The sequence below is a fragment of the Gekko japonicus genome, unplaced genomic scaffold, assembly GCF_001447785.1.
Source record: "Gekko japonicus isolate JY-2015 unplaced genomic scaffold, Gekko_japonicus_V1.1 scaffold45, whole genome shotgun sequence".
Taxonomy (NCBI): domain Eukaryota; kingdom Metazoa; phylum Chordata; class Lepidosauria; order Squamata; family Gekkonidae; genus Gekko; species Gekko japonicus.
In genome coordinates this window covers 607,414-617,364 of record NW_015177011.1, presented here as the reverse complement: position 1 = coordinate 617,364, position 9,951 = coordinate 607,414, and positions in this window count along the sequence as shown.

Here is a 9,951-nt window from a genome sequence, read left to right as displayed (position 1 = left end):
AAATGAAAAGAGAGCCTGAATGTCTCAGTATTCAACACGACTCCCATAGGGAAGTAGGCTGTGAAAGTCCATTGTCATATGGTGACAAAGCACCTTAGCTGTAAACATGGAACCTGAAGTTGCAAAAGGCACTGTCTTAGCAGACTCCATTTCTAGAGCAACTGTGTTATCACTTCCTCCAGCTGCTGCCATTTATCTATTTCAAGTTTTGCTGAAGCTTGCTCCACTGCTCTCCCTATGGGAGCTGGCAGATTTTCAAGCATCTGACCCTGATTCTAAAAAGTCACATGGAGCAAGGCTGAGTGCACCTTGCACTCTGATTGATCGCAGTGCCACAGCCCTGGCCACACTGTGGTTCTGCAGATCCCTACTCCCTTATCTTGTCCACATGTTCTATTCCATTGGACACATGGCCAAAGGGGGGATTATTGGTCTGATCAAGCAAACTTGGTGTGCTCCAAATTGGTCCTGCTTCATAAGCAATTTTGTGCATCTTGCCCACTCTGCCAATGCCATCACCCAGGCAAACCTGTAAAACCAGGCAAAGGTGCAAGACTGCCCCTTGGGGCCATTCCTTGCTTTAAAAATGATTTTTAATCTATTGCTTTTATAAGTGGATTGTTTCAACTGCCTAAAGCTATGCCATATGAATATTACGTAGTTATAGTGTGCTTGTTTTCTTTATGGACTGAAGCCTATCCATCCCTAACTGAGACTTGCATTTAACTCCATATGAAATAGACATGGGAAGACCTACATGTCTTATAGACAGTGCACCAGAGACTCCTTCCATGAGCCTCGCACATTCCATTTCACAGTATTGCAACGCTTTAACCAGACACCTGCAGATTTCCATTCACAGGTAAAAGCTGCCTTTGTTCCTGCCCCAATTCAACTGTGTATTCAGATACAATCTTTGATAGGACAGCATGCTGAGTAAGAGACTGAGCTAGAAATAAATGTTTGGTTCAACTTCATATCTGTTATGAACTGTCCAGTGGTTTTAAGGGAAGCCAAGCTCCTCACAGCCTTATTACTCTCTCCCCAGTCTGCAATATGAAGTGATGATACTGACCTACCTTACAGGGTTGCGGTATAAATTACTGAGATAGTGGCTTGGTTCTCAAGGAGTGTTTCCACTGAGGGAAGGATAATTGCCTTGCCTCTCCTATCATACTGCAACCCCAAATGTCCCCCCAAATGCGGCTTCTGGCCAAGAATGATATTTGGGGCTGCGGGGAGAGGGGGATCATGCTCCAATAATGAAAATCCATCAGCAGGATCCATAATGTATGTGCAGTGTTTCAGACACTAAAAAATTGCACTCTATCTGTTATGCAATGTCTATAACTCCAGTGAATTAACTTTATTGTTCATTTTGCTTGGTCCAAGCTTCATGTAAATATATATAAAAAAATTATTTTGTCTGTACAACGTTCAGTTACAGTTATAATGAAAAATAATCTTAAAAGGAACAATGGGATATCCAGCGCTCCAGTAGAAACACTGTATTTGAAGGACAGGTCATCCAAAGATTGCATTATCTGCAGGAGTTTAAAAAAAAAAGTTGAAAACACAATAGGTAATTATAAGCAAACACCTTCTTAGTGATAATTTGGTCCAGGAAACATTTCCTGCTTTATGGGGAAAATGTACCTTTAAAACATTTAAGCTGAGGCTTGGCGCTTCTAAAAGCAGTTAATTGATTCATGAGAGCAACTTGATCCAGAGGGTTTCCCAAACCTTCAATCAGACCTTGTCCTGGGGGAGGGGGACAAGGAGCTCAACAATCCCAAAATTCTCCTTGGCCTATGTGAATTCCTGTCCGCAGAGACCAGAAGTGGCAAGTCAAGGACTCCCCCCCCCCAAGCATCACTCTGAAACCTATTACAAAAGTCTCAGGAGATGTTTGCTCATCTGCTGGTTTTTTTGCTTGTTTGTTTTTGCTATTTGCTGTCTCCCAATAATACTTAATCATTCCAACACGCACCTTATTTCCACTTTGGCTCTCCCTATACTGTGTGAAACCTGCACCATCATTTTATTCAAAACCCCAGCCACCCCACAAATCAGATATGAAACCTTCTTAGTAAAGAGAATGTCTTTTATAGTCTATACGGGCCCCAGTCACATGGGAGGATTTGCCCTGCAAGAGGGACAGATCGGGGGGCGCATCAAGCATGCGCGATCACACCGCAACATCTGGGAAGCATCATGCACCCGTCCCTGATCTGTCCCTTCAGCCCGAAAATGGGCATTTAAAAGGTACTAGCAACAGAGCACTACCTTCCGGATGATGCGCGGCAACTCCAGGCGTCTGGTCAGGGAAGCGCGGGTAGCCCGTCGCAGCCAGCGCCGTTCCCCGTCCCACGCATGCGCACAACCGCACTACTGCCGGTTTGCTGCACAACTGTGTGATTGGCTGCCGAAGCACGGAGCCGTGGGGGCACGTCAGATCGCGCTCCTGCGGTTCTTTTTGCTCCGGCTCTAATTTGCCTCCCTTCAGCAGCAGATCATCCCACTCGTGTGACCGGGACCACGTTTATTCTGAGCCGATCTCCAGGATCTAAGGAGAGACTGTTAAGTACTTTATTTCACCATTAAGAATTTAGCAAAAGTTTAAGATCTTTGCAATAGCAATGATTAGTGAGCCTGAAGACTGGTCTGTTACCTTGTGGATTGATTTGCTATATTTTAGAATGTCCCTGTCCTTATTTTTCACCCTTACCCAAAACTGGTTATTTGACCTCCCGGTCTCTAAGCAACTATATCTCAGTCAAGGACTCGTGCCATGTTATCTTGCTGGGAGAAAAGCCCATAAGGTTTGTTTTCTTTATGAGCCTCTTAGGAATGTGAAATGTACTCTAAACAGAGGGTAGGGTGAATTTTCTTTAAGAACAGAATGATTGAACCTTTTTTCTCTCCAAATACCAGTCCCTGACCTTTTGCCTGTTTTATCCTATAAAGGAAGAACTTTGAGTCTTGTTCAGTATGCCAGCTTGTTCCTGAGTCTTGAGTACTCAGATGAGCCCACATCAGAATGATTCTTAATAAAATTGTATGCTCTGCCAGCCAAAGTCTTCTCTCTCAGTGAGTGAGTATTCTCTCTCCCAGATTGATCTCAGAGAAGTGGGGATTGTGCTGGGTTTTAGCAAACTCTCCTAACACCGAGCTACCCAGATCAGGGCACATTAAGCATTAGGTTAAGATGAATTGAAGTCCATGAGACTGGGTCTGAGAATGAAAGACACTGCCAGAAATCCCCAACCATCTCATCTCAAGGACAGAATGGAAAGACAGGAGAAGGAAGAGGGGAGGAAAGGAAGAACTAAGGGGAAAAAACCAACCAGAGCAGTGGCTGGCGGGAGGGCAACAGGTACCAGGCTGGCTCCAGCTTAGTTATCCTTCTGAAACTGACCTGTAGTTTAAATTAAAACAAAAACTACTTCAGATTTACCTTGCTCAATTTACAATACAATGTATATGAACTTACTTCTTTCTGGGAAATGCCTCCTTTCCTTATGAAGAGGGGTAACTGTTAACCAGGAAGTCCTGCCAGTCTCAAACTCCTGCTTCTCTTCTCTTACTTTCTCTACCGAACTGCGATTAGACTGAGGAAAGTGTCTTCTTTGAGGTCGCAGCCAGCTTGTTTCACTTTTTCCTTCCAGCTGACACTTGGTTTCCCTTAACTTATTATACTCAATCAAGAGTTTTTTATTATCTGCATCCATTGTGGTCAGAGTTCTCCTTACAGTGTACTAAATTCCTGTTTAAAAAGTCAAGCAGGGTCTTATGTATTGCTTTTCCTCACTGATGGGAAGAGATGCCTGGTTGCTGTGGAAGAGACAATGGAGAGATGCCTGGTTGCTGTGGAAATGAAATCTAAGATCTGCTTGCAACCAAAGATGGTGAAATTGATACATAACTCACTTTTCCCTCATGCCAGTCAGCAGCAATGTTATTGGAATCAATATGTAACTGTGGCTTAACTCTGGTCCCATGGCTGGAATTAGTTTTCCACCTCAATTGTACTTCTGTTGGCAAAATGCATAGAGAAGTACTGTACAACTTCGTCCTCTTAGGACATTGGCATGTGTACAGTAGGGAACAATGTCACCAAAGCACAGTCAGTTTCCAATTACAGTTTGCTTTCTATAGGTAAAAAAGCACCCAAGGTACAAAAAACAACCAGAAAATTATGCATTTTGACATTGAGGTACCTTGTTACTCCAAAGCCATGTAATGTTTTGAGGCAAAGAATATCCCATAAGTTTATTAAGAAAATAGGGTACAATTTTAAGTGCTTTGGAGAGATACTTCGTGTCCCGAAACGTGGACCCGCCCTCAGCCCTGGGAGACTGAGGTGCTTTCCTGTGGCTCACAAGCCCCTGTTTTGGCCTTCCCACCCTGCCTGGTGGGACTATTTATCTTTGTTAAATGCTGCCACCACTCACTGAATTGAGTTACCACCTTCCTTGAGGGACAGTGAGACCCCTCTGGCTAAATTCCCCACCTTGGGAAGTGGGTACCTCGATCTTTGGACTAGGGTTGCCAAATATGTTTTGGCTGGGAGCGGGGGGCTCCCGGCCAGCGTCTAGAATGTGCGTGCGCGTGCAGCGCGTGCGCGTCACCCGAAAGTGACATTGCACGCAGGGGGCGTTTTCCCCTCAAATGGCGTGGCCCCGCCCCAGCATGCGACATCCCTTCTGGGTGACGCGCATGTGGGGGTGGGGTTTCCCCCGGGCCCCGATTCCGCGGGAGCAGAAAGCGGGGCTCGAAAGCGGGGGGAAATCCGCCCCCGGGGGCATTTGGCAGCCCTACTTTGGACACCCCCTGGAGAGTTGGCAACCCTTCAGATTTAGGCCCATTTGTGTTCCCTGGTCTCCTGTTGCCCCTGGTAACGTGCAGAGCGGGGAGGACTATGTGGTTAAGGCACACCATGCTTTTTAAACTCAAAAAAGGAAGATTTATTTAACTATATATATATTGGGCACAGAAAATAAACACAGGCACTTCAACACAACTGGTGCACAGAAAATAAACAGGATAAAAACGCAAGTCCTCTGTCCCTACCCACACTCAAGGCTGCTGGGAAGTGTAGGCAGGGAGGTATGGCAGCTCCATTGTTCCCTATGGAGTACCCCCACACACACATAAGGAACTACCAGGCTGGTATCCATTTTAAGGCCTGGCAGCCATTTCGTCACACTTCACTTCATGACAACCTGATTAACAAGCCTTCCTCATAACCTGTAGAGTATTTCCTTCCCCACAAAGATATATGTTCTTGGGTTAGAAAAATATCCCAACGCTCCAAAAATAAATTATTAATTTTATATATATTTTTAGAAGACTTTACAAAAATATGTCTTAGTTTTTTAATATTTTAGGTTTAAAACATCATTTTTTGGTGTTTAAAATATATAAATATTTATATATTTGTGTAACACAGTGTATATTTAGGTTTGGGTACTGTGAAACATAACGTCTTCTGCAAAATGTCTTTGTGAGAATTGTTCTGACCCCAAGAAAATGTCTTTGTGAGAATTGTTCTGACCCCAAGATACTTTAGGAATTTGGCTTGAGGTAGAAATATATCCTAAATGCAATATATATACTTTTTTTACAGGGCTGCTTAAAGTTTTTAAAACTCATCATTAGATTTCTTTGTGTAATTAAACTCCATTTTCCCCTATCAGTCCCTGAAGTGGGACAATTATATATCCTGAGGGCTTAGTACTGATTATGCTTGTAAGTTTTTCTTTATGTTCTATTTAACAGAACTATAGATCACAAGAAATATGGGATTTTCATCAAAAACATAATCCCCGCAACAAGCTTTCCCCTTTGTATGTGTTAATACCATTTTCTGCATTGTTTAACACATCATGTCTAATATTTTTATGCTTTGTTTCAGAAGGACTGGTTCAGAGACAGCAATCCTCTGAATGCCAGTGCTAGGAGGCAACATCAGGGGAAGGCCTTGGTCTCTACACCCTGTTTGATGTCCCTCTAGGGCAGTTGTTTGACTGCTGTATGAAACAGGTTGCTTGGCTAGATGGACCAGTGATCTGATCCAGCAGGGTTCTTCTCATGCTAAATAGCCGCTAAAAAAACAGCAAGAGCATGGGATGGAGGGGTGCTCTAATCACACAGCTCAGATGAACACGATGCAGTTTTTCTAATGCCCAATGGATAACAAAGGTGGTACTAGATGACCATCCCTCAGAAGTTCCATTAATGAAGCTTTCTTTTCCGTAGCCACAACTAATGTCCAAAAGGTAGGGTAATCTGATGAAAAGTTCCAACAGATCTCTCAGTTGATGGGCATGTTCATATTGGAGAATACAGCCCTTTCCATATTTGCATTTACCATAAATGAGAACAGGCACATTTATTCCATCCCTTGTATGAGGCCTGCATCTCAGGAAGGCTCATAGCTTATCCATTCCTCTGGCAGCTGTTTCAACATGGAAACCACCTGCCAGCCACAAGCCCCACCAGGCAATGATCTTACCCAGTTTCATGAAATATGGGGTGGGTGCCACATTGGGGGATGGTGCTCAGAAGAGCCACATATCACAGAGCCACAAGTGGCTCCTGAGCCACTGCGTGTCACTGCACTAGACTCAGATGGACACACACAATACATATCTTTTTTAAAAGTCCCTATGTTTTCCCTAATATAATGCAGCTGGAAACGAAAGCATTCCATAATAGCTCAACCTTTAAGCAGCACATACTTATGTCCTGCAGTGCTTTCCAGAAAAGAGGTGCTGTAAACAGGATTCCTCAGCCGATTTCAGTACCTGAGGGAAAATACAGTTGGCCAAGAACCTTTGGAGGTTCCAAAGTGCTTAGCAACTGGCAATTCAAATGGCAACATCATATGAAGATATGAGTCTGCCTTATACCATGTCAGAACACTTACTGGACTATCTAACTCAGTGTAATGTTCTCTGATAGGCAGTGTCTCTCCAAGAGCTCAGGCAAGCAAAGGTCTTTTCTAGGGTTGGTAGCTGGCACCTGGCAGAAAACTCTGGGGGCAGGGGCATGGGGGGGGTTGTTGGAGTGATCCTGTGAATCTGTAAGTTATGTCATTGCATCAACATGACACCCTAGGATTCACGGGGAACTCTGTGGATTTTCTGGTGTAACCTAGAGTGTTGCAGCAACATAATGATGTCACTTCCAAATTTAAACCGGATTTTACACCATCGCTCCTATGTCATAAGCCCTCCCCCGCCCTACCAAGCAATGCTTGCTGTGGGGAGGTTTCCCACTACAGTGGAGACCTTGTCTTTTCCATCATCCATTACCTGAAATCCTTTAGCTAGAGAGGCCAAAAATTCAGCCTGGCATTCTCTGCATGCAAAGCAGATTCTCACAGCCCCTCCTGTATCGTCATAACACTTCAATTTATCTACTCAGCCTTGCTGTCTTGAGGCAGGAGTCCCCAACGTGGTACCCATGGGCACCATAGTACCTGCTGACACATTTCTTGATGCCTGCCAAGTGTTTTTAGAAGGTGGATGATGGGGTCAGGTGGGATTGACTGTAGATTAAAATAACATTTGCGACCACAGTGTTTTTATTCTCTCACTCCCCTTCTCCATTGCATTTTTTAAATTACCCACCTTCTCCCCTTGCACTTTGACTTCCTTCCTCCACCTCCTGTGGCAGCCATTTTATGGTTGTGCCAGCCTACTACCCTGTGTCAGAATTCTTGAGTTGCTCACAGGCTCAGAAAGGTTGAGGACCCCTATCTTAAGGCACAGTCTGATAAGAGCAGTGTTTCTTATTAAATTAGGGCCTCCCACAGTGGAATCTATTAAATTTCAATTATTTTTGCTATCTTCTAGGTGGGGCCTGGAGGTCTTTTGGAATTACAACTGATTTCCAGACTACAGAATTCAGTTCTCCTGGAGGAAGCGGCACCTTTGAAGGGTGGACTCTTATGGAATGCCATCTCCGCTGAGCTGTGTCCCCTTCCCAAACTCTCTCCTCCAGGCTCTGCCCTCAAATTTGCGGGAACTTTCCAACCTGGAGCAGTAGAAAAGAGTAAGATCCCAGTAGCACCTTAAAGACGAACAAAATTTGTGCTAGGGTATGAACTTCTGTGAGTCACTGCTTACTTCTTCAGATTAATTTAGTGACTCACAAAAGCTCAAACCCTACCACAAATTGTGGTAGTCTTTAAAGTGCTACTGGACTCTTACTCTTTTCTACTGCTACAGACAGACCAACACGGCTACCTGTCTTGATCTATTTCCACCCTGGAGTTGGCAACCCTACTAACTGAAAATAACTAAACTCTCCTCAGATCTTACTGTAACCTCGTCCAACAGACCCATGGGACATCGATTATAACCTTGGGAAATCTGGCATTACAACCGAGCTTCAGATGACTATGGCTGCTTTGCAGGATGAATTCCATGGTCCTGTACTTCCCTGAGGTCCCACTCTAATCTCCACCCCCAAATCTCTAGGAATTTTCCAACCTGGAGTTGGTGCAGCTACACGAAGACAGATTCTGTTTGTTTTCTAACCACTGGGAGATTGAAAAGAAGTAGCAGGAAAATTCTAAAAATAATGCTTTCATTGAACAGCAGAATCAAAAAGGATTGGTAGTGTTGTTTTTAGGATTAAATACAAGATGAGTACAAGCTTCTTGTTTGTTTTATGTTAGTATGTCTTGTAAACTGTGATGTCTGTCCTCTTTTTTCTTTGTAGAAAACTAATAAAAACCTACTTTAAAAATGATTAAATACAAGATAACTATTAAAAACACATTAGGGGCACAGTACTGGAGGACCGGGTTAACCCTTTCTCTCCCGTTTCCCCAATCTATCTCCCCCAAGCTGCAGGCCCCCCCCCCCCCCCCCGCTGTCTGGGTAGGAACTGTTATAATGCTGTCTTGAAAGGAGCTTTAAAGGGGAAAAGGTGGAGCCACGTGAGTTCCCGGTGGGAGGGTGGAGTATTTCTATTTCCTTCCGTTCTGAAAATGGGGGGTGGGGGAGTGGACGATGTAACTGGAACGCTTGAATACTACATTTTGAATAGGAGCTAGCTCCCATGTAACAGTTGCTGAGACAGGAACGTTGTATAACTACAATGCAAGCAAAAAGACGACTTCAGGGAGACGCTGTTCTTTTGGGATGCATATCACCCACACAAACAAACCGAAGAAGATAGCTGTGTGTTTGGTCCGCAGCTAACTGAGAAAATTCTGGAGAACTCAAGAGTGTGCTATGCGTTCTGTAATTTTGGTTAATCTTAATAAAAGTTATCGTGTGAATCTGTCCCATCAGTTTCCCCAGAAATGGCTCAGATGTGTTTATCGTATCAACGGACACATGCACATGGTAGATGAAGCCGCATTCACAAGCACACGAGCATGAAACCCGCGACAGGGCTGAGCCGGTAGCTATGTTGACAGAGAAAAGAGAGATGAAGGGCCTCCTGCCACGTGCCTCCCAGAGCGAATAGTTGAAGATGAAAGAAGCACCCCTCCCCCCCCTTTCCTTTCCCCCCTGTCTCTGGTTTCCTGACACAGAGCCAAGCCCTCCCTCCCGTGATTGGATGACGGTTAGCGCGCGCACCCTTGCGTTCTCTTTATTGGCTGAGAGACCGGCCCGACATCTGCCGAGCCGTCTTCTCTAGGCATGCGAAACGCCGGCTGCAGTCAGTAGCCTCCTCATCTTCCTCAAGAGAAGCGCGTGCTGGCGTTCTGTGGCTGTTTATTTTGCCCGCTTTGCTACACCCCCCTCCCCCCGTTTAAATTTGGAATTGAGCCGGAGGGAGGACCAGGAGCTCATTAAGCAGACGCGGGGGGCGGAGCTAATGGGGGTGTGGAGCTCGGGGGCTGAGCTTTCTTTGGGTGGGGGTCGCCGGGCGTGGCACCGGTAAGGTGTGTGTGTGGGGGGGTGACCTTGGCTGGGGGGTGTGTGT